General features: G+C 34.8%; 1 long non-coding RNA gene across 20 annotated transcripts in view; it reads right to left on the bottom strand.

The window, feature by feature from the left end:
• The window catches only part of LOC143236702 (uncharacterized), a 326353-nt gene that overhangs the window by 186292 nt on the left and 115116 nt on the right, over positions 1–24945 (bottom strand). For 17 of the 20 annotated variants that reach the window (XR_013019669.1, XR_013019670.1, XR_013019674.1 and 14 more), the window contains one exon: positions 3186–3359. The exons of 2 other annotated variants lie outside the window; for them this stretch is intronic. This is a non-coding gene — a long non-coding RNA (uncharacterized LOC143236702). Of the gene's footprint in view, positions 1–1566; positions 1993–3185; positions 3360–24945 lie in introns of those variants that run through there. One more of the 20 variants, XR_013019688.1, reaches the window with a different exon arrangement.

Genomic DNA, 24945 nt, shown 5'->3' with positions numbered 1-24945 from the left:
CGTAAATATATCAAAAAGAAGATTTGTTTGCTTGTTTGTTTCGAATTTCGCGCAAAAGTCCGTGTAAAGGGCTAGCGCAGATAGCCCTCCCTAATTTAGCAGTGTAAGGCAGCTAGTTACCACGACCCACCGCCGACTTTTGGATAATTCTTTAACCAACGAGTAGTAAGACTAACCGTACCATTACAATGCCCTTACGGCTAAAAGAGAAAGCATGTTTGGTTAATCGGAATTCGAACCTGCGATCCTCAGATTACGAGTCCAAAGCCCTAACTAGATGATCTTGCCGGATCTGTGTCCAAACACAAATGCTACTTTTACATTAATAGGAAATTTCATTATTTTAAGGCTAAGGTAAGAGAAATGTTTGTTTTTGTTTGCTCAAGAAGAAGTCAATAGCATGCTATATACACAGTACTGTGTCCACACACAATAGGTTTTGGGCCATTTATATGTTTTTTCATTAGCCTATTTTCAAAGTCACTCATTAAAAACAAATGTAACTGTAGAAGATTCCCAAACATATCATCATTATCTTATCAAACATAATAAACACTTGTTTCTTTTCTTTTTACATATTACAAAACACCAGTTCTTAAAACAGGCGATCAGAGGCGTTGATGGACACTGCCACAAGATGCTTGTGCACCAATTCTAGTAGACAGTGTCCAGAATCCCCAGTTGCTGTCCAAAAAAATCATAATAGAAAACCATGATCGATATCATGGTTTCTGAAACACCGAAAATCACCGCACATATGAACTCGTTCCCCAATATTTTAAGCACCTAGCGACGTCTATGTAAGAGATTATTATATTATAGGAAAATACTATTATTTGCTGAAACAAATAATAGAGAACAGAACATAGAATCGTTTATAAATAAGTAAAAGTTAACGTTTAACTTCTCCTCCTTGTTATCGTCAAAGCAATGTGATAACGACAGACTGTTAATAAAATTTAAGAATTAATCACAAATTATGTTCTGCCTTTAAATTTCCTGGGAATAGGATTATTTTATGGTATGTGTCTGAACTTAAATATTCTTGAACAATAACATTTCAGGCAAGTATCAACCTCACTAGACTTAATGCTAATACGACAGCTACAGCTTATATCTGATTTGAGGCCAAAATATAAGTTTAACTTTGTGGTACCTCATGGGCTTAGTGTTCCATGTCTGATCTAAATTTGTTTATTTATTTTATTCTTATTTACTCACATGAGACTTGCGAAGAAAGGCTAAATCTGATAAACGGTGTATCCCTTCCAAAGTATTTCATTACCATTCCCATGATGTAGTTTGCATTCTAGTTTCATTTGTTTGTCAGTCACGTCCAACACATTTTGGCTTGACCATTTGTTTTAATTGTCAACACATATATAGACATATGGGGTGGTGAAATGATAGTTATATTTTTCTTTACCTTCAGTATAAATGAGTTAGAATTTTGTTTTTAAGAATCACTGACTTAAAATATATTTTTTTTTATATATATATATATGCATTTAAGTTTTAAGAACTTCTTATCGATTATTTATCTAAGTAAGTTTCCTAAAAAAGTAAAATTTCAGATCAGGCGGATACAAACTCGTGATTTGATCAGTTTCGTATTGAGAAAACCTGTACTTCATTGCAAAAACTCTATATACATATGTACATATATAAAACCTTCAAAAAGACCAAGAAAATAATAATTTAGAATCACTTTTTGCTCAACCAGTAGTGGCCACCAAGTGCGTACATGATGCACTAAGGGAAGAGGAATAGTATTATTTTGAAATGGTGAATAGTCATCTAGTCATCTATCAGAATCATGACCAATATTATCAACGTTTATTATAACCGCTGTGTTAGCGAAAGTCTAGCTACACAACACACTATCCACACTTAGACCATCTCGAGGAATCGAACCCGATATTTTAGCACTGTAAGTCCGTACACTTACCGTTGACCCATGGTGGGACTGCCATCTGTTTATTTTTCGGTAAACTAGATTTAAATAAAGGAGTTCGAATATTTTTCAGCGATAAAATGTTAGAACACTGAGTCTTAGAAACAAGATAACATTTTAGAACACTGAGTCTTAGAAACAAGATAACATGTTAGAACACTGAGTCTTAGAAATAAGATAACATGTTAGAACACTGTGTCTTAGAAATAATATAACATTTTAGAACACTGACTCTTAGAAACAAGATAACATGTTAGAACACTGAGTCTTAGAAATAAAATAACATGTTAGAACACTGTGTCTTAGAAATAATATAACATTTTAGAACATTGAGTCTTAGAAACAAGATAACATGTTAGAACACTGACTCTTAGAAACAAGATAACATGTTAGAACACTGACTCTTAGAAACAAGACAACATTTTAGAACACTGAGTCTTAGAAACAAGATAACATGTTAGAACACTGAGTCTTAAAAATAAGATAACATGTTAGAACACTGACTCTTAGAAACAAGATAACATGTTAGAACACTGACTCTTAGAAACAAGATAACATGTTAGAACACTGTGTCTTAGAAACAAGAAAGGGGAGAAGAAACTGCACTTCACTACAAAAACTCTATGTACATGTATGTTTTCTCTGTTTCTACTCTATACAGTTAGTACTTCTGAAGAACTGATGCATGGAATAATTCCTATACAGATACTTAATTTAAGAAACCCGGTACTGCTAGTGTACTTCGTATTTCCTTTTAATTTTGCAAGCCGTAATCGTCGCTCTTCAAACATTAAGATAAAAAAATCTTAGTTCGCTTATGTTGACTTATCCTCCGATATATTACAGGCGACAGTGTCGTTTTGACTACGTGGCTACAACCGTTTCGCGCCCAAGATGATACGTTGACTCTCAGAGAATAACATCGCGTATCTGACTTGCAAAAAATAATAATAAAAAAAATCGTTTATTTTACAGTGCTTTCGTGACGTCATAATCAAACTTTTAAATTTGTTCATTAAAACACTTATATACATCTAATTTTAAATAATAAATAGATATATCGCAGTTTCCTAAATAATAAAGAGATATATCACAGTTTCAGTTTCGTTTGATTCATTCCAGCGATTTACAAGGAGTAAATGTTTCTTTGTGAAGTTATGAAGGTCTTATAACCCCTCCCCTACCTATTAAAGAAAAATGCAAGTTTTCAAATAAGAATGCAAGCACTTACCGGCAACAGTTAGCAAGAAGTTACGTCATATTCATTAGGCGGAGCATAAATGAAGCGTCATATGGCATGTCAGTTGTTACATCGCATTTCGAACGTTGTCCTTGTTCACTAGGTTAAAGATAGCATCTTAAAACGGTCTACTTGATACTGGTCAAGACGCAACTCCTTGATCAACTAAAACACCAGAAGCACAATAACGTTTCATTAAACTCTTCCCCCATCCAACTCACGAATATTAAATAATATCTACTAATAATGGTTGAATCCGTGTACTTACTAAAGAAAGAACGTCACATTTTTAATCAATTTAACTATTTTATCCATTCAAACTTTTTGAACCCTGATTTTCAGGGTGAAATCAAATTAACCTACATTTCCCCGTTTTACGAGCTTGCTTACTGATTAAAAAAATAAATAATATCTTAACGCCCATTTATAGACATATACTAATCTTTTAATTATTCCTAGAACTTGTTATGACAGCTTCGCAGAAATCATATAATTAATCCGATTGTTCCATGTGGTTAGAATTAATTTGTAAGTGATTTGGCCAAGTTACATGCATATCTTTCAATCTTTAACTAACTATTATTTGATATTCACTTTACTACTTTAAAATATACGGTGACATTATGTATAGAAATAAACTAGTAATCTTACCAAATCTACTCAAAATAAATAGTGTTAGCCCTAATTGAATACCAAAGCAATACGGTGATATTTTCAATAGAAAGAAACTAGTTATGTTACCAAATCTACTGAAAATAAATAGTGTTAACCCTAATTCAATACCGAAGCAATAGAAATGCAACACTATTTATTGCACAGTAACATTTTCAAAGCTTAGAAATAACAAAAATCCTAAAGAGGGGTGAAATTTCTTTTTAACAAAGATATCATGTCTATTTACTTGGAGGCCTGGCAGGAGATGGTTAAAGCACTCGACTCGTAATCCGTGGGTTACGAGTTCGAATCTCTGTCACACGAAACATACTCGCCCTTTAAGCCGTGGGGACGTTATAAAGTTACGATCAATCCCACTATTCGTTGGCAAAAGGGTAGCCCAAGAGTTGGTGGTGAGTGGTGATAACTAGCTGCAAACCCTCTTGTCTTATACTGTTAAATTAGGGACGGCTAGCGCAGATAGCCCTCGTGTAGCTTTGCGCGAAATTCTAAACCAAACCAAACTATTTACTTGAAATGTCACTACTTAACTATTTAGTTACGACCGAATTCGAAACAAAATGAATGCAACAAATGCAAACTTGTTTGATTAGGCTAAGCTGTATGTACTGAAAAAATATAATTGTCCTTTAGGCTTAGTAAGCCTCATATTTCAAATGGAATGAAATAAATACAAGATAACCTGTCTTCCTAATTAAACTTTACAGACAAAAGTGAACTTTGAACATATCAATAATTTAAATTAGAGACAAAAATTGTTGTTTATTATTAAGCATAAAGCTAAAGACATGTTTGTGTTTTGCCCACAACGAGTATCGAAACCCGATTTCTAGCAACATATGTCCGCAGACATACCACTGTGCCAGTGGAGGCCAGATCAAAAGTGTTGAGGCTAATCGAATATGCAAAACTGCGTAAGTGCATGTAATTGAGAATTTTTATTTTTATTTAAACCTTAATAGAAAAATAAATGCTTTGTAAATTTCATTTTCAAATATTTCTGTAATATATACAGGGGACATACTAAAGAAACTTGATCATTTCGAAGGCTAATTGGAATAAGAAGATATAAGAAACTACAGCACATGCACAACACTTTATATGAGAATATTTAACTAAAATCATGAAAATTTCAGGTATTTACGAAAGCCAGTGTAAAAATTAGGACTTGAGATCGTATTTGAACAGATCTAGTCGATTGCATTCTAAAAGCATTTAGTTTTATATATTTTTACATTATCTAATATAGGTTATAACAAATTAGCGACATTTTCAAGGGGGTCACTTTTTGTCTACCATCCTGTATATTAAGGTCAAAGGTATAATTTTGTGAAAATTTTAAACTAAAGAAGGATCGGCCCAAAGCCTTATCTTTAGGACTTGCTTAAACTTATGCATTATTTTACGCTTATTAAACCTGTTTTTTTTATTAAAGAGGGCGGCTTTTATAGCAATTACTCAAGCGTATTACGTACCCGTTTATTATCTACGGTGGGTCAGCGATAAATTTACGAAGTTTCAACGTTAACATTCAGGGTTTGTTTCCCAGCTGTGTAGCTCTGCAATAAGAAAAGACCACCCACCACCCCTTTACTGTCATGAGGACCAGTGAAATTGCTCTGCAGTGAGAAAAAAACTCACTACACTGAATGGTCAAAATATATACATAAAAAAAACTGGTACGGAAAGGGAAAGCTCTATGTAGAGGAGCGAGCAACGTTTCGACCTTCTTCGGTCATCGTCAGGTTCATAAAGAAAGGAAGAGGTAACCGACCGATAGCTGATCACATGTTTGAAGGTGGTTGTGTAACTGAGTGTAGGAATGTAGAGGGCGTGCTTAGATGTTGGATTATATTTATTAATATAGGTATAAAAGTGTTCCTTTGTATTGGTTTATTTTGAGCTTGAGTTTTTATATAAATGAGGATTCTTCAATTTTGCGTTTGTTTATGTTTATTTCTTTATTTAGTATTTGGGTGTTTTCTGTAGTTATGTTGTGTTTATTTGATTTGCAGTGTTTGAAAACGTATGAAGGTGATTTTTTTTGTGTCCCTTGAATCTGGTTTCCATTTTTCTACTTGTTTCTCCAATATAGAAGTGGCAGTTATCATATTATATTTTATAAATAATGTTGGTGTTGTGTTTGTCAGTGCAGTTTTCACATAGTATGGACCATACTTTTGTGCCTGGTTTTTGAATAAATTTGGTATTAACTGGAATGTCATATTTTGTTACAAGTTTTTGCCAAATGTTGGTTATTTGTCTGCTGATGTTGAGAATATATGGTATGCAGCAGTATACGGTTTCGTGATTTTTTAAATCGTGGGGTATATTTACTTTTGTTAGTTGAATTTGCTTTCTGTCTAGGAGTATGCGTATAATGTTTTCTACCGTTTGTGGAGGAAACTTATTGATGTTGATGAAGTATTGTTTTATTTTGTCTAATTCGTCGTTAATTTTATCTGATAAGCATAGTTTTTTGGCTGTGTTTATTTTGTTTTTTAATATGTTGAGTTTTTGTTTTGTTTCATGTGCTGAGTCCCAAGGAATGTATATTCCAGTATGGGTGATTTTTCGGTGGATTTCTGTTTTAAATTGTGTATCGGTTCTCGTAATTTTGAGGTTAAGAAATTATATTTGATCGCTTTCTTCCTGTTTACATGTCAAGTTAATGTTGGGATGTATAGAGTTAATGTGATTGAAAAAATTAAGTATGTGTTCTTTAGATCTGAATCCCGCAACCGTGTCATCTACATATCTGTACCAGTATAGTGGTGGATGTAATGCTGTGTTAGTTGCTTGTGTTTCAACTTGTGTCATAAAAATATTGGCTAGAACTGGTGATACTGGGTTGCCCATGGTTAGGCCATTTGTTTGTATATAGTTGTGGTTTGAAGTTGAAGTTTGTCTTTATCGTGGTGAATTCTATGAGGGTTGCTAATTGGTTGCTGGGAATGTCCATAGTTGGGTTAGGGTCTCGGATATAGAGTTCTAAGGCTATCTTGCAGGCTTCAGTGGTTGGAACTTCTATAAAGAGGGATATAACATCGAAACTGGCCATTAAGGCTTTATGATTAAGTTGATTTATATTAGACTTGAAATTAAAAGAGTCTTTGATGAATGAGCTGGCTGATGTTACATATTTGGAGAATGCCCATGCTTTGTATTTACCAAGATTTTAATTAAACGATTCATATGTGGGCATTACTGGTCGTAGTTGACAATCTGGTTTATGAGGTTTGGGGATGCCGTATATTTGTGGTGTGCGTGAGTCGGTCTTGCGTAGGTAGGAATGGTCAGGTAATATAGTTTCAGTATAGTTAAATGTATGAATACTAATGACTGCCTACTTGCTATTATGGAGTTCAAGCCTAACCGTCATGTCTGTTCACCTGATAGAGTACCAGAATTATTATACTATGATGTTCAAAAAAAAAAAATCCGGTCAGCATTTCATATGAAATTTGAAATACTTACACAGGATGTTAAAAAAACAAACTTGTTTTGTTTATTATTGAGCGTACAGATACACACTGGATTATCCATGATGCATCCATCCCAGGTATTGAAACTCACATTTTAGCAAGAAAAAAAACGAACTGGGACTTATGTGAAGTTTAAACATCAGAAATAACAATCAAGTGAAAACAACTGACGCATCATACACGGTTATGAAATGACCTGAGAGTTCAGTTGTATGTGACCAGTCAACGTAACTAGCAGGTTCAAATTCAGATTGGATTCAGGACTCGATGTATTTCGGAGTATGTTAATAGAAAACTGAATATCGTTGAGGTGAGCATACTTTTAGTTTATTACTTCGGCCCAAAGAAAAGTTCGAATTTCCTCAATCAAATTGGAATTCTGTCATAGTCAGTTCTACAAGTCGATAACAATTTGTATACAACAAGCAAAGTGATGCATCGTTTTGTACGTTTTTTTATTATATTTATCCTATTATCGATGACGAGCACACTTTCTTAACCTGAAGATGATCTAGGAAGTTCAAAACGTTGTTCTCTTTTTATTAATAAAAGTGTTAATACCCATACCAGCGGTTCTGAGATACATATTTAGCCTACATAGTTTCGTTAGGCCTATTGGTCATGGCAAAAGAATTATTTGTATTCTAAAGGCGGCTGGATGGTCTGTGTGTTAAAACTTTAATTAAAAGAAAGTACAAAACAACGTTTCGACCTTTTAAGGCCATCTTCAGGTTAACAAAGAAAGTTTGCAAACCCAAACCAGTCGTCTTTATAATACACTTTTACTTCAAGTGGGTTTCTTGTCGTTATGAGATAAATTATTTCAGTCTTGACCTAAATATAGATAGCAATTCTTCGGAGCGTACGGACAGCGAACCACCACGTCTTTCAGGGTTAAATAGCCAATGAATAAAGTGTCAGATTTATACCACACATATCAATTTCTGGAACATCATCGAGAAATTACTAACGCTAGTATTGGCTGTTGCCGGTTTTCGAAAAAAAAAGAAACATCATTCTTTCTTTTTCTTTTTGCTTTGGTTTGATTTGTTTTATATTTCGTGCAAAGCTATACGAGGGCTATCTGCGCTAGCCTTCCCTAATTTAGCAGTGCAAGATTAGAGGGAAGACAGCTAGTCATCACCACCCACTGACAACTCTTGAGCTACTATTTTACCAACGAATAGTGGGATTGACCGTGACATTATAATGCTCCCACTGCTGAAAGGGCGAGCATGTTTGGTGTGACGGGGATTCGAGCCCGTGAACCTCAGATTAAGAGTCTAGTGCCTTATCCACCTGGCCATGCCAGCCCCTTCTTTTTGCTGCGAGGATATTGCAAAAGGACAGCTAATATCACTTCTGAGGCTTATAGTGAAATTTAATCCAGATGGTCAAACGTATTTGGAAAATATCATCTACAGAAATGTTTGCAAACAGGTAGTAATAATGAAGTAGATGACTGTCGTTGAAAAGTAGAAAAGAATGAAAATACAAAACTTCGATCACTTGCCAGACCCATAACAAAGTAGAAGTGCAAGCAGTTCTGTTGAGGAATATGGAAGAGACCGAAAATGATTTGAATTTCCAGTCAGTAAAGCGACTAGGATGAGTTGTGTCAATTGAAACAAACAACAACAATGAAACATTATATTTTGAGAGCTCTCGAAAATCAAAATGTAGAATATGATTGCACTTTTGGCCAAAGATATATAAAGAGCGGTCGGGAAACAAGTGAGATAATAAGATATGTTGAAATACCTATATTAAAGAAAAAAGCCAGCAGACTCCTCCAGTGGCATAGCTAGAATCTGTATTTAGATGCCCGTGGCGTGATAAGAACACTGTATGTATGATGCAGTGCTCATTGGTTTGCACTTTATTCAGAAAATCTTCGACATATATACATGACGACCTTTTCATAGCATGGAATTCTTGAATAAATATGTTTTGTGTTTACATGAGAGGACATGATTTTTTGCCAAGGCTTTCGAAAGGACCAAGAAAACCTAAAGTGTGTCCAAACTATGTAATGAAAGAAGAAAATGGTTACTGCATATACTTTGATAGCACGATTTAAGGAAATTATCTTGGCTCTCTTTTTGTTGTCATTAAACCCAAAACTATACAATAGACTATTTGTGCTGTGTTCACCACAGGCATCTAAACCAGATTTTTAGGTTATAAGCCTTTAGATTTACCGCTGAGCATTGAACCCTTAGTTCTCGAAATTATTGCAAATGACGAATCGATGGATAAAGAATCAATCTCTAAATGGTTTCCTTTCAAACAAATGCACACATTCATCTTTGTTGAGGACCTTATTACGGTCAACAGGCTATTCAGACTCATGTTCCCTGTTGGAGTTGGGTGGTTTTGACAATATTGGAGAGGGCTATCGCAAATAACTCTCACATAGTTTTGCACGAAATAAAAAAAACAAAATATTCTCAGTTAATGTTTTTATGACGCAACTAGAAGATAGGTCACCTGACGATGTCATGTTAGCAATTGAAGAAATTAACTTTTTCAAAAATTCAGGAAAGTTGTTTTTAAACAAACTTCCTGTGATGTTCACTAACTTTGCAAATTGGACTGGTTTCTACGGCCAAGATCCGGTGGATTGGAAAGTTTCAAAATGTTAATAAAACTAAAGAGAAACAGGTTTTGGGAATTAAAAAAAATTGTAACAGAAAGGAAAAATGCTACAGTGGAAGATAATAGTGATGATAACGAATATAACATCGTAGTAATAGATGGAGAAGGCCCTGCATAGCTAGGTGGTTTGGGCGCTCGACTTGTAGTCTGAGGGTCGCGGGTTCGAATCCCCGTCAACCAAACATGCTTGCCCTTTCACCCTTGGGGGTGTTATAAAGTCACGATCAATCTCAATAGTCGTTGATAAAAGAGTAGCTCAAGAGTTGGTGGTCGGTGGAGATAACTACCTGCACCCCATCTATTCTTACACTGCTAAATTAGGGATGGCTACCGCAGACAGCGCTTGTGTAGCTTTGTGCAAAATTGAAAAACAAACAAAAAACTTTTTTTATTATAAAATTGCAAGTATTTCGATTAAATGAAATGTAATAGTGAAAAATGTTTAGGCTATTTATGTTTTAAAAAGGCAATGGAAGTTTAAAACAGATTTCATATGTTGGACATATGACATGTCTCTCTTTAGATTACTGGGCCCGGCATGGCCATGCGTGTTAAGGCGTTCGACTCGTAATCCGAGGGTAGCAGGTTCGAATGCCGGTCGCACCAAACATGCTCGCCCTTTCAGCCGTGGGGACGTTATAATGTTATAGTCAATCCCACTATTCATTGGTAAAAGAGTAGCCCAAAGTTGGCGGTGAGTGGTGATGACCAGCTGCCTTCCCTCTTGTCTTACACTGTTAAATTAGGGACGGCTAGCGCAAATAGCCCTCGTGTAGCTTTGCGCGAAATTCTAAACAAACAATAGATAAAGGAGTTAAAAAATATTGATTTCAAAAGCTTTTATCAATTGTCTGCTTTTTCTTCGAAGTATCTGTCCATCTGAATGAATTAGTTTTATATAAGTTATTGGTGACGTTTGCAGTAACAAGTTGTATAATTTTTTTTTTTTTAGTTTCGATGGCTACACGAGGGTTAACTGCGCTAGCCATCCCTAATTTAGCAGTGTAACACTAGAGGGAAGGCAGCTAGTTATCACCACCCACTGCCAACTCTTGGACAACTCTTTTACCATCGAATAGTGGTAATAACATAACGCCCCCACAGCTGATAGGGCGAGCATGTTTGATGTGACAGGGATTAGAACCCGAGACCCTCGGATTACGAGTGAGTGCCTTAACCATCTGGCCATGTTGGGCCGTTATAGTAAAGGTGCTTCTGTAAAATATGAATAAATAAAAACATATTATGTACTTCTGTGATGTGATCTGTGACTTTCTAAAATGTTAATATTATCGACGTTATTGACACCTGAAGAACAACTGCTGAAAGAATTATGACTGATATGAAACAAATCGTATGTTAATTAACAGAAGGAAACATCATCTTATTACGTATTAACAGACATATGTTGTGTCTTTGTGAACAAACACACACCATGCATTTTCTTCCTTCCTGTATTACTATAAAACTTGGAAAAATATTTCGCTTATTTTCAATCTCTGCAGCTTTGACATATCACGTAATCCTGAAAACTGATAAGTTAACTACGTTGTAACTACTTTTGCTTCTTTGTTGTTTTCCAGAGATAAAATTTTACTCTTTTACAGGAATGTTGCTGCAACGATGCACACCAATTAAGAAGGCCAATGAGAGCAACCTACGTCACTGATAGAGCAGATGTTATCTAGATGATGCAGCTTCCTCTATAATGAATGAAAATGACTACTCATGTATTGCTAATCATCATGGATAAATCTGATATTTCCTATTAAGTAAGCCCCCCAGTGGCTCACCGCTATGTCTGCGGACTTACAACGCTAAAATCCGGGTTTCGATACCCGTGGTGGGCAGAGCACAGTTAGTCCATTGTGTAGCTTTGTGCTTAATTCAAAACAACAACAACAATCTTATTAAGTAAGAAACTATCCTCACGAAACAGGAACTCGTGCGAGTTAATTGACAGGAAGTCATCTTGAGGAAAGAAATTCAAAGTTTTACTAGCAAGTAACCATTCTAATACAGCTATATATATTGTGCCTGTCCTTTGATTTACATAAAGGTTGCTTTAATTTTGTATAACATCTTATGTTTAATCTGTTCATTTCTTTAATTGAATACAACTATTTTAGTACAATACATTCTCTGTTCGTTATTCATCTTACTGATTCTTCCATTATAAAGTGGGCATACCTTATATTTTTTGAGAAAATCAGTTTAACCTAAGAATATCTCAGAGTAAGCAAGGAACAGAAATGTTGGTGCCATGGCTACAGCATACCATTAGAGTTTTCTGTTTTTTCTAACCTTCTTATTAACTTTACTTAAATTTTTAATCTAAACGAGAAAAGGACGTGAGAGATGTTGAATATGAGAGAAGTCCTATCTTGGATGTAAAAAAATTTATATTTAGTGTCTATATGTTAATGTAAGTACATATAAGGGCGTATTCTTCTACGGTAGGTGTCTGTGACTTGTTTGCGATAAATTCGGTAATAAACAAACAACAATAACTACACTTGTTAAAATAATATGCATAGATGTTCGAAACAAGTTAACTTAAACGATAATACAAAAATTCTTTATGCTATGGAGATCGTAATTGTATATTAAACACTATACAGTTCTCTTCTTTTTATCAAACGTCTACTTAGGCCAATTAAGTTGCTTTAAAATTCAGTTGATAAGCCGAAATATTTTTCACAATAGTATCAGTGTATACTTCCCTTATTCCTTTTCTTCTTCATTTTTTTATCACAATGATATTGGTGTACAAATTACGCTGCCTCGTGAGTTACCGCAGTTGTACCCTAAACTTACAATATTCGTCTGCTTTTCGTATATAGGCCTACTTCCAATAACAGTGTGTTTTTCATTCAAGTCCTCACAGGCTAGTTTAGTTGCTTTAGAATAACCTTTGAAGAGGCAAATTACTACCATGAAATGTCAGAAAACTTTTAACCTCTCTGTTAGGGTATTCACTCCTACTATGGTTAACTTAAGCCATTTTCTAACTTTTCTCTAGCCGAACTTCTCGTTCCCTTGGCTTTACTTTTGCTCTCATTCCGCTCTCTGTATGTATTTTTCTGCTCGTCTGGTCGTCTTTATTTATATCTCTCACTGTAGCTTTGACATCAATGTCCTACAAACACAACTTTTAGCCCTCTTGTTATTAAAAAAACAACAATAACTAAATACTCATGAATATTAACTCTCTAAATAAATAAATTAATACTGTTTATATAAAACAGTCTTTTATATACTAAGTTTCCTACATAGCCTACACCAACATTCATTGTTCCTTTGTTTATCTTGCGGCACAGTGGCATGCATGCAGACTTCTACTGCTAGAAACCATGTTTCGATACCCGTGGCAGACAGAGCACAGATATCTCTTTGTGTAGCTTTATACATAAAAATACACAAATAAACTTGTCTATCTCTCCTACCACAGGTTCTTCAATAGAGTTTCACCTTGACAGAATCCCTTGTCTTCACCTTATTATAAAAACAAACAATCTAAATAACTACAAAATATTAACTAACTATATAAATTAATTAATACTGCTAAAACTAAACAGTTGTTTATATCTGATAATGGACACAGGATTTTTACCAATGTTGTAAAGGGTTTTGATTCAAATTTCTCCCTACAACTACTGACTTGAGAAGATAACTAATAACTGTTATACCCAGCGTGGTAGAACAGGCATTGCTCATGAGGACCAATCATGACACAAGGGGAACAAGAGTGACTGAGGGTTGTCAAAGTGAAATGCCATATGGCCAATCTGAAACCTTATGAAATGGTCATTAGAAAACTTCAAGACTGTTATCACTAAGTATAGCTCAGTTCTAGCTCTGATCAAGACCACCAGATATCAACTGAGAATAGCTGGCTGGCTACGCTGCTCCATTATTAAGAACTGTTTCCCTAACAAATGATACAATGATTACAAATTGAAAAGAACGTAAACCATAGGGAAGTCAAGAGCTTCTGTGAGATAGAAAATATCTTGTTTGGGTGTCCACAACTTGTAAAGAAATCTGGAGTTGTTCAGAGCTTCAGAATGAGCTGCTAAGAACAACCACTTTCTTTACAACCAGAGACTTATGATCTACATGAATGTTGGAATCTCTAAATACATCTACTTTCCAGTACCGATAACAATAGTGGCATCTGTGCCATGCCTTGGCCATGAATTCACAAACGAGAGGCTTTGGCAAGTACCACAGGTTCCTGTGAATGAAGCAAAGCAGAATTTGTCCCTATGTTCAAGTACATGGCAAACAAAAGTCTGTGCTACTTTTGGAAGATTTTTGGACACGTACACGTATTCTTGTGTTCCCAATAATAGTGCAAGATGATAAAAATTTTATGATTTTACAAGTCGAAATCATAGTATGCAACTGAATTTTCTATTTTTCGTTAAAGATGACCTGAAGATAATCGTGCAGATCCAAATAAACAATGTGCAGGGTGAAAAATTTATCCAAAATTAATAATTCTGCAGGTAAGATTATTTGCCACTTAAGAGTAACTACTTGGAAAAACTAGACTCTTGTTATTTCGCAGCTGCTTGCTGGTTAGGTTGATCACATATGTCAAGTTATGCCCTACTACAAAACTAAACACAAATGTGAAATTTTGCATATTAACAGCTGTTATTTTCAATTCAGAACATAACTTTGTTCCTATGTGTTTTATACAATAGAGACTAGAATGTTATAACTTTTTCTAGTTGGTAATGGTATTAATGTCTTACATTTTCAACCTAAATGACGTCTTTTGCAACACATGGGCTACACTTCCAGGTGAGAGGCCCCAGTGCAGGTGTCCCTATTATTAACCATTGACCAAGAGAAGGAAACAAATCAACACCTTCGTCTACTTTGAATCAAATAATGGAATTGGCTGTAACTTATAGCACATTTACAGCTAAAAGCGCAGAGCGTGTTAAGAGGTATCGCGCGATGAACTTTGGTCCTTCTGATCCACAATCCAACACATTATCCACCAGTACATCCCAAATATCTTATTTGGAATGTACAAACTATATCAGTTGTACATCTCCAACGAATTGAAGCAGAAAAGTAGACACACCTGCTTTCAATTATGTCAAATAATGTAACTAATTATGTGCCATAGTTTACTGCATAAAATGCTGCAATATGTGTATTTTACCAGTAATAAATGTTACAAAACCAAGTCATTAATTTGAGAATTAGAAATAACTGTCATTGCTCGACTAGTGGAACTACAACAAGTACAATTATATTATACACACATAGGAAATAGGGAAAATTATTTCATTGGTCAGTTTATTATTTTACAAACCCTCTGTTTTGTAACTCTATATGATTGCTAACCTTACTTATCTCATCACACTGTTCGGGTTTCGAAGTGACCTCTTAAACATTCTCTTTAGCCCTTAAACACATATTTATATCGTTATTGTAGAGCAAGAAAATTTATAAATGGCCTTATAATTAAACATATACTGTATCTGTCTGATATATAAATTTACAGTCGTATTTAAAATCTACAAACTTTTTGAAATTGTTTTGGCAAATATTTTCACCAGCCTCACACTGATACACCTGTGTGTAAATAATTTTGTTTTGCTTACATGTGTACTCAATTGACATTTAGCGCATTTACACCTATGCATCTCGACTCCATTGCGTGGAACTGTCTGCACTACTGTGGGCACTGACAAAAAAAGAAAGGAGTCTTACATATCTCCATCCATACTCTATTAGTAGAAGTAAGTCTGGCATGAATGTGATACCTTCAAATAGCATCCTGATAAAATGATCTAAAATATTTTTTTTGGACTAGAACTCCTCTTTAGGTAGTGGCTTATCTTCATTTTTATACTTCTTACCAAACAGCTTTCAACTGAGTTCAAAGAAATCCCTAGACCACACAGCAGTAACACAATTTGTTGAAACTGTTGTTTCTCTTCATCAACTAGCATCAGATTCTGTCCTAACGTAGAAAATACCACTTTTACCTCTCAACAAGCAATAAAGGTATTCCGGCAGGTCGGTTGACCTTTGCTTGCAAAATATCCTATTTGGTCAGTCCCAGTAAAGGCATGAAAGTTATGTAGGGCTGAAGCATCTACCTTATGAAGAGCATTATAAGTAAGTTTCAAGGAAATTGTACGATGATAGACTCTTTATGTAACGAAGTGTATTGCTGGGGTTAGTTGAGTTAAAGGACAATGAGAGAAAGGACAAATACATTTGTATATAGGGACTAAGTGTCCAGTATCCAGCTGTGTTACTACACGAAAAGTTGGATTTTTTGCACGGAGGAGAATCTTTGTGTCAGCCTGTTCATACAATCTATTGAGGTGGACTACATCAATACTATTAGACAGACAATCATAATTTTGGTCGATGAATTGTACTAATATGCCAAATTCTGTGCAAGGTATGAAGTCATCTGGTCCTTAGTGCTTGTATGTGATAGGAATTTTCAAAGCTGGCCGATTAGGATATTGTATGAAACGTTTTAAATGTTTGAATATATATGCGCCTTACCCTTGTTGATGGAAAACAACAAACAGACTCTAAGGAATATTGATACTGGTGAAACAAGTTCCGACACATTCGTGCGTTTTCTTAAGTCTCACATTTTATTCTGATATTATAAGAGGTCAACAATGCCTATCTTATCACAATGGACATTACTAAATATAAATCACATTATATGTGTAAGTTTTCTTTTCTTTTCTTCGTTTTAATATTTTTTCCCAATGTATATGAATTCTCTTTATAAAGAAAAACTGTGTTTAAAGTTGTAGCATAATTCTTGGTAAAGTTTTCTTATTATTTTTATTATAAAAACGTGCAACAGAGGGATAAGTTGTTTACAATTGTACACTGTATTATCAGAGATACAGGGATACAAGTCCATTAGAGGGCAAACAAAATGCAGAAATTTACCAACGGTCCACTGCTCTGAAGAGGTTCTCGACCAGGTGTGTGTGTTTTGTTATAGCAAGTCAACTTCGAGTTTTCCACTGTGCCCACCGTCGGGAATCGAAGTCTTGATTTTAGCGTTGTAAATCTGAAGACTTACCACTGTCTCACCCAGCGATCCAAGAGAATGTACGAAGGAAATTGATTGGAAGAAGGGGACCACGTATAAATTCTCCCCCAGGGTCCATGAAAGCTCTTGGTGGTCCAGCTTGGATGTAAACGTTGCGATAAATATCTGATGGTGTCCCCTTTCCAGAGTCTTCATTTAAGTTTTTTATAAAGGATTTAATGCCTAGAAGTGATAACTATCTTTTGGCGTCGAAGTTAATGATTCCCGTTTTTTAGTAAATACACTACCCACAGTTAATTAGTACAAGTACACGTGCTAAAATGGTACAAACATTTCTCGTACAACATCCAATAACCACTACTTTTTGGTTGTTTGTGAATCACTTTCGTGGCATACTATGTCAAACTGACTGATCGTACCAGCTGCCGCCACACATTTATACTATTCAGCAGTTTATCATGGGATTAGCAAGCGAATTCACTGGGAAAAATGGGGCCTATTACTAGCTAAGGGTGTGCTGATTTTACACATGTATAGTAAAATAATATATGTATGTAAAAGTGCCACAGTGAGACAGCTATAGGTTTACGAACTCTCAACTCTAAAATCCGTGTTTGACAGAGTGCATGTAGTCTATGGTGTATTCTCTTTGTTGTTACATCAAACAAACAAATAATAATACAAAGTTTTCAAACGATTTCAAATAATGCAAAGTTGTTAGATTTTTACTGAATCTTGTATTTTTTTCCTAAAACAGCTCTTTTTCTTCAAGTAGCGTAATGACTAACTTAAAACTGTGTTTGAGGGATACGTCATCAATATGTATTTCTAGACGAATGATTACTCCACTGACAACATAGTAGATCAGGTATGGCCAGGTGGTTAGGGCGCTTGATTCGTAATATGAGAGTCGCGGGTTCAAATTCCTTTCACACCAAACATGCTTTCCCTTTTAGCGTGGAGGTCCTATAATGTTACGATCAATCTCAATATTCGTTGGTATAAAAGTAAACCAAGAGTTGGCGGTAAGTGGTGATGACTAGCTGCCTTCTCTCTAGTCTTACACTGATAAATTAGGGGCAGCTAGCACAAATAGTCCTCATGTAGCTGTGCACGAAATTGAAATCAAAACGAACAGACAACATAGTACTTTCCACACGAATTATTAACACTTACCTAAGTTAACTGCTTGAACAAACGTCTATCTAACAGAACTAGCTAGTCATGACATATTCCTCAACACGTGGCTAGTTCTGAAACACTGAGTACGATCACTATGTATTTAGAGTGATGTAAATTGGGCAGTTGCTTTAAATTGCTTAATAAAGAGAAGTGAATGTTTAGTTCTAGTGTAAATGAAAGATTTGTTTCAGATTTTATAACAAATGCTAAAAATTATTCTATTACATTCCTTTTTCTATGCGCATTTTTCGGTCAATAAAGGATAAACGCGTAACATTTTGACCCTATCTACCTTAGGTTTAGTAGCATTCACTCAACAAATGTTGTAATTAACTCAAAGTATATCACCTAATACAATACCTTACAGCCAATGTATTGTTGTTCTTATCTGTTTATTATTATCATTATAATACTGGAACACAGATTATTGGTAGAAAGTACGTCAAAATATACAAAACGTGTAAATAAAATGCAAATTAGAACTTGTAAACAACCTTACCCATACTTTTACAAATAAACAACAATCCAAAGGGACAAAATCTTACTTGCTGGTGAGGTTTACTAGTTGCTGACTTATGCCACATTAGGAAGTGAGAAAACTTAATATCCTGACTTTTCTTGTGAAAATGATGTCATTCATATGTTACAAAAACTAAAGTTACATGACTACATTAAATGACTGGAAGATTCTTACAGTGGTTACAATATCAGTAAAAAGTACAATTAGCAGTTAATGTTGAAAAGAAGTAAACTGTACCCATTAACGAACTCATTTGATCACATTTTTCTCATTCGAATAATTATCGAATTATTCTGATCAATGGGTATACAAATTTATGCCCTCATGATATTTATAATGTGTAACTTAGGTGTCCTAGATACTAGTACGTTTTATACTAATGTTTTATTACTGTCATTGTCACAACAGTGACACAGACTTAAACAGTATGACGGAAACCTTGTGGATAAACAGGATTCACTCTAGGCCTAATATAATTTTCACCTTTGGAGAAGAAATCAGAGGTTCATCAGTACTTGTCATAAAGTTCCGACACAATCACTTACGTACACTTACACAAGAACAAAAATCACGACTAACAGATATAAAGAATTGGTGAAAAAAAAAAGAAACCAAAGAAGCCACCGAGTCGGGGAGTACCAGTGAATAGAAGCACAGCGAACAAAGGGAAAACACCAACCATCTATCAAAATTTCGACAGCCAGGTTTTTGATAGATTACTATAGTTGGAGACATCCAAAGTTTTGTCACGAGGTTTCCTTACAAGTGCAATAAATTCATCACATCAGGTTAAGAATCCCATCGGTTTTATCCAATATTATACTATCGTGATTTTGTTGCGTTCATAACATAAATAAGTGAACATATATGAAGCCAACCTCTGTAATATATCAAACATTCACAATTCGATTGCTTAAGTCGTATTGTTAAAACTTTCAACTTGAGAAAGGAGTAAAGTAAAGATAATTGAATTAATTCAGTAAAATAGAACGCATTTAAGCTTTAAAAGGAAACATCATGACCACAACATCAAGAATACAACACTGAATTATATCAACCAAAAGTAGTATTACTAACAGTCTTTGAACAAATAAACGCAAGTAGGAGACGAACACATATGACCTCCACTGTAATGAAGTACTTAGCACGTAAGTTTAATAACCACCAAAATGAAGTACTTAACATGTAAATTTAATAACCACTGGAATGAAGTACTTAGCATGTAAATTTAATAACCACTGGAATGAAGTACTTAGCATGTAAATTTAATAACCACTGGAATGAAGTACTCAGCATGTAAATTTAATAACCACTGGAATGAAGTACTTAGCATGTAAATTTAATAACCACTGGAATGAAGTACTTAACACGCAAAATTAATAACCACCAGAATGAAGTACTTAGCATGTAAATTTAATAATCACTGGAATGAAGTACTTAGCATGCAAATTTAATAACCACCAGAATGAAGTACTTAGCATGTAAATTTAATAACCACTGGAATGAAGTACTTAGCATGTAAATTTAATAAGCGATTAACTGAAGTATTCACACAAACCCTTTTCTATGTTCTAAAACACACACGCAATTGATAAAGAGATATAATGTCTTCAGTTTAGAAAATATGAAACATTAATTCATATACGTATACTAGAAAAAAACCCGAAATCATACTCCTCTAATTCATTAATTTCGATTAAACTAATTCTTTAAATCTATCGAATAACAATAAATCTATCATAATATGTTTTTACGCTACCTTTTCTGTCATATTTCATACGTTTTTTTTTTTTTCATATCTAATACAATCACTTTGCCTTAGCCAATCTAAACTGCGTGCTATTCTTACCTAATATTCAAACATTTTAAAACTACTGCCCTGTCAGTGGCTCAACAGTACGTCCGCAGACACATTACGGATTTCGATGCTCATGGTTGGAACAGCACAGATAGCTCATTCTGTAGTTTTGTACTTAACTACAAACCAATATGTATAAAATAACTGCACAACAAAAATAAAATTAAAACTATTTTACGAATATGAAATACTAAAAATAAATAAAAACAATTATTTATTTCTCAGATCGAGCAACATTTGAGTGACATTAAAAGTTTATCAGAGTATTTGAATTTCAGTGTTATCTTAAAATTGTTTTTTTAAACAAACTGAAGAACGCTACTAGATCAACAAAAAATATCTTGTAACTGTAAGTGGTTTACAAAAGCGTTTGAGTAAATATAAACTGGAAAGTATTTAAGGCTTTGGTTTGTTTTGAATTTCGCGCAAAGCTACTGGGGGGCCATCTGCGCAAGCCGTCCCTAATTTAGGGGTGTAAGACTAGAAGGAAGGCAGCTAGTCGTCAGCACCCATCGGCAACTCTTGGGCTACTCTTTTACCAACGAATAGTGGGATTGGTCGTAACATTATAACGCCCCAACGGCTGAAAGGGCGCGCATGTTAGGTGTGACGAGGTTCGAACTCGCGACCCTCGGATTACGAGTCGAGTGCTTTATCCATCTGGCCATGCCGCGCCTTTTTTAAAACGACATTACATGAAGATACGCGACATTGTGCTATAGGTAGTAAGTATTTGTGTGTCGTAGACTTACCGCTGTACTAGCGAGGGACAGTATTTAAGGCAAAATCTTTACAACTCTCGATATCAGAAGTGGACAAAGCACTGATAGCTCATTGAAGCTTTAACAGCAAACTTAAGCGCAAAAGATTCTGGGTTAACGTAAGATTTGTTTGTTTGAAGTTGAGCACAAAGCTGCGCAAAGGATCATCTGTGTTCTGCCTACCACGGGTATCGAAAGCCAGTTTCTAGCGTTGTAAGTCTACAGACATGTCACTGTGCCATTGGGGGGGCGTCACCATAAGGGGTTTACGAGAACTAACAACTCACGAAAGGGTTAACATCAATTAACGCTGGGTAAACATAACAAGAGGATTAATTATATTTCTGAATCAGATACAAACAACATTTTGATTATCAGAAATGTTATATATAACCACAAAACTTAAAATAATGTCTAGCTTAAGATCACATAAAACATGTGTGTCAACCTGTGATTTAGATCTATTTCTTTTATCCAAACAAGTGTCTGATTAAAAAAAAAAACATTTTAACTTAAAATATACATTGAAAGTGTTTAAACTAGCAAGTCTGTATGGCTTTAGTTTAGTTTCATTTACAGAAAGTAGTTTAATAGCCATGAAACAAAGTTTAAAATACTTGTAGTTAGCCTATAAAAATAGAACAAATAAGAAGAGCATGTCTTAATAAAGTTCAATCAAACAAAAGAAGTCATGACCCAATAGTTAGTGTCAACCTATGACCCCAAGGGTTCATGCTTCACGTTGCTTTACCGCAAAATCACGTTCTGCGCTTTCGAACTGACTGTATTATAAGAGTGACGGCTAAATTCCACTTTTTCGATTGAAGTATTTCTTTGTTTATTTATTTTTGAATTTCGCGCAAAGCTACACGAGAGTACACTTTTACATGTCTTAATTGTCCGGTTTCCATAAACTGCAAGTACGATAATGTTAATGTTATTTCAGTGAAGAAGGCCTTAGTGTTTGTTTGTTTTTGAATCTCGCGCAAAGCTACACGAAGAGTATCTGCGCTAGTCGTCTCTAATTTAGCAGTGGAAGACGAAAGGGAAGGTAGCTAGTCATCACCACCCACTGCTAACTCTTTGGTTACTCTTTTACCAACGAATAGTAGGATTCACCGTCACATTATAACGCCCCCACGGCTGAGAGGGCATGTTTAATGTGACGAGGATTCGAACTCACGACCCTCGGATTACGAGTCGAACGCCTTGACCACCTGGCCATGCCGAGTCACTCGATTAGAGTAGACCAAGAGTTGGCGGTGGGTATTTTATGGCAAGTGCCTTATTCCTAGTCTTTCAGATTCAAATTAGGAGCAGTTAGTGTAAACAGCTCTTGTGTAGCTTAACATAAAATCCAAAACAAATAAAATTAAATATCTATTAGGAGAGTTAATAATAGATATTTAAAAGAAAGGATGAAGCTAATTAGACTACCTTATCTGTATGTTTGTTTGTTATTTAGAACAAAGATACAGAGAACTATCTGCCTGCCCACCGCGAAGAATCGAACCCAGAATTTTTGCATTGTAAATCCGTAATCTCACCATTGCCCCACCATGGAACAATTCATCTGTACATAATGTAAAATTCCTTTCAGGGTAAAAAAAGAACTAGTGTCATTATAAACATAAGACTTTCACCATTAATGTGGCTTTGAAGTTGATTATATTCCATCGCCAGGTTTTGTCATAATCTTCAAAACTATTTGTATCAAAAAATTGGTTTGTCAACCATGTCTGTTGAAAAACAGTTAGAATTTAATGGGTGACCAAACTTTTATATAGTTTAACACGAAAACAATTTGTGGTAATATTCTACAAAGATCACGCTCTATCAGTATCGTATCGAAAACAAAGAAGCTAAATTTTTAACTTGTTTCCAGAACGTTGTACAGCAATCGACTTGTAACTATTTTTGATATATAACGATACTAAAAATTAAAATGTTATTGAGGCTTCTGATGCAAAAATCAAACTTATTAAAGATATGAGCGGAAAAAATCGATTTTTTTCTGATACTAGCACAAAGTGTTTGTTCGTTGAATTTCGGGGCAAAGCCACTCGAGGGACAACTGCAGTAGCCATCCCTAATTTAGAGGTTATAGAGTACACCATTGACCACTAACTATAGGGTTATTGTAATCGAATAGTGGAACTGACCGAACGTTACAACGTCCCCGCGGTATGCCTTAACACAGAAACATTATTAATGAACTGTCTTAGAAACGTTAAAAAAAGGATACACAACGTATTATAATAACATACATTGCGTTTTAATCCATAAATATGACTATATAATTTCCAGAATTTTCTTAGCTTTCATTTTTTTCTTAATTCATTTTTATACCTGTAAAGAGGTTTGTTTAGAATTAAGGACAAAACTACACAATAGGCTACTTGTGCTCTGCCCACCACAGGTATCAAAACCCGGTTTCTAGCGGTGTGAGCACGCAAACATCCCGTTGTGCCACTGGGGAGCCTGCAGAGAGGGCAGAAAAAAAAAAAAAGAAACCTATACAGACGTCAGACAAGATTAATTTAAACGCCTTGTCGTGTTCCGCTGTGTGATCTATAATATATACAAACGTCAAACTGTACAGACTTTCTGTAAATGGAAATTTCCTTGTACTGGTGGGCTGGAGAAAAAATATTGAAATGTATCGTGTATCTATGGAGATTGTAGAGAGACTAATCGATAATGTACAACTGCCATACTTGTGAATTTTGTTTAGTTTTTTACACCGTCTCGTACTAAAACACGATCTTTCAACCAAATTAACTGTGCAAATTATTTAACCAAACGGAAAAGACATGTACTTGAATAACAAACAAAGACACGCGCAAACACACTGTTTCTATTCACAAAAGAATTTCTTTCATAAAAGTTTATATTTTCAATTACACCTTAAATTACTACGTTTTTACATAACTTCAAGCAAGCTGACGAGTTTGTACATTCTTTGTTTTGAATTACCATGTCAAATACTAGTACACTCTATATCAAAAACCCTAGAATACCTGTAATCCATTATACAACGTCATGAAGTTTCAGTTATTTTAAACCAAAACCTTTTAGTGAAAATACTTCGTAAATCAATTCAGTTCTAAAGGTGCTATATTCAGCTTATTATTGTAATATTAACAATGAGTATTTTACGCACAAATAAAATATCTTTGCTTGCTTGTTATTCGTTTAAGCACAAAGGTACGCAATGGGCTATCTGTGTTTTGCCCACACGGGTATGAAAACGCGGTTTTTAGTGTTGTAAATCTGCAGATATGCCGCCTTGGCATTGGGGAGCAAAAAAACATAACAATTAAAATAAGAAAAATGAAAAGAAGAATGAGATCCTTGTAGTTGTGACCCTAGAATAGAACAGTAGTTACTTCTAAGTTAAAACACTGGAGTCTTTATTTTCTTTCTAAGATAACTACTAGAAATGTCAGTTCTCTGAAAGCCAACATCTTAAAATGCCAGTGCCCTTTCATGCCAACTTTCTAAAATGTTAAATGTTTTTACGTCAACATCAAGGAATGTCACGTCTAAGTC

This window comes from Tachypleus tridentatus, chromosome 13 (assembly GCF_004210375.1).
Source record: "Tachypleus tridentatus isolate NWPU-2018 chromosome 13, ASM421037v1, whole genome shotgun sequence".
Classification (NCBI taxonomy): domain Eukaryota; kingdom Metazoa; phylum Arthropoda; class Merostomata; order Xiphosura; family Limulidae; genus Tachypleus; species Tachypleus tridentatus.
Note: the sequence above shows the minus strand (reverse complement) of the source record. Positions and strands in the feature narration are given on the sequence as shown.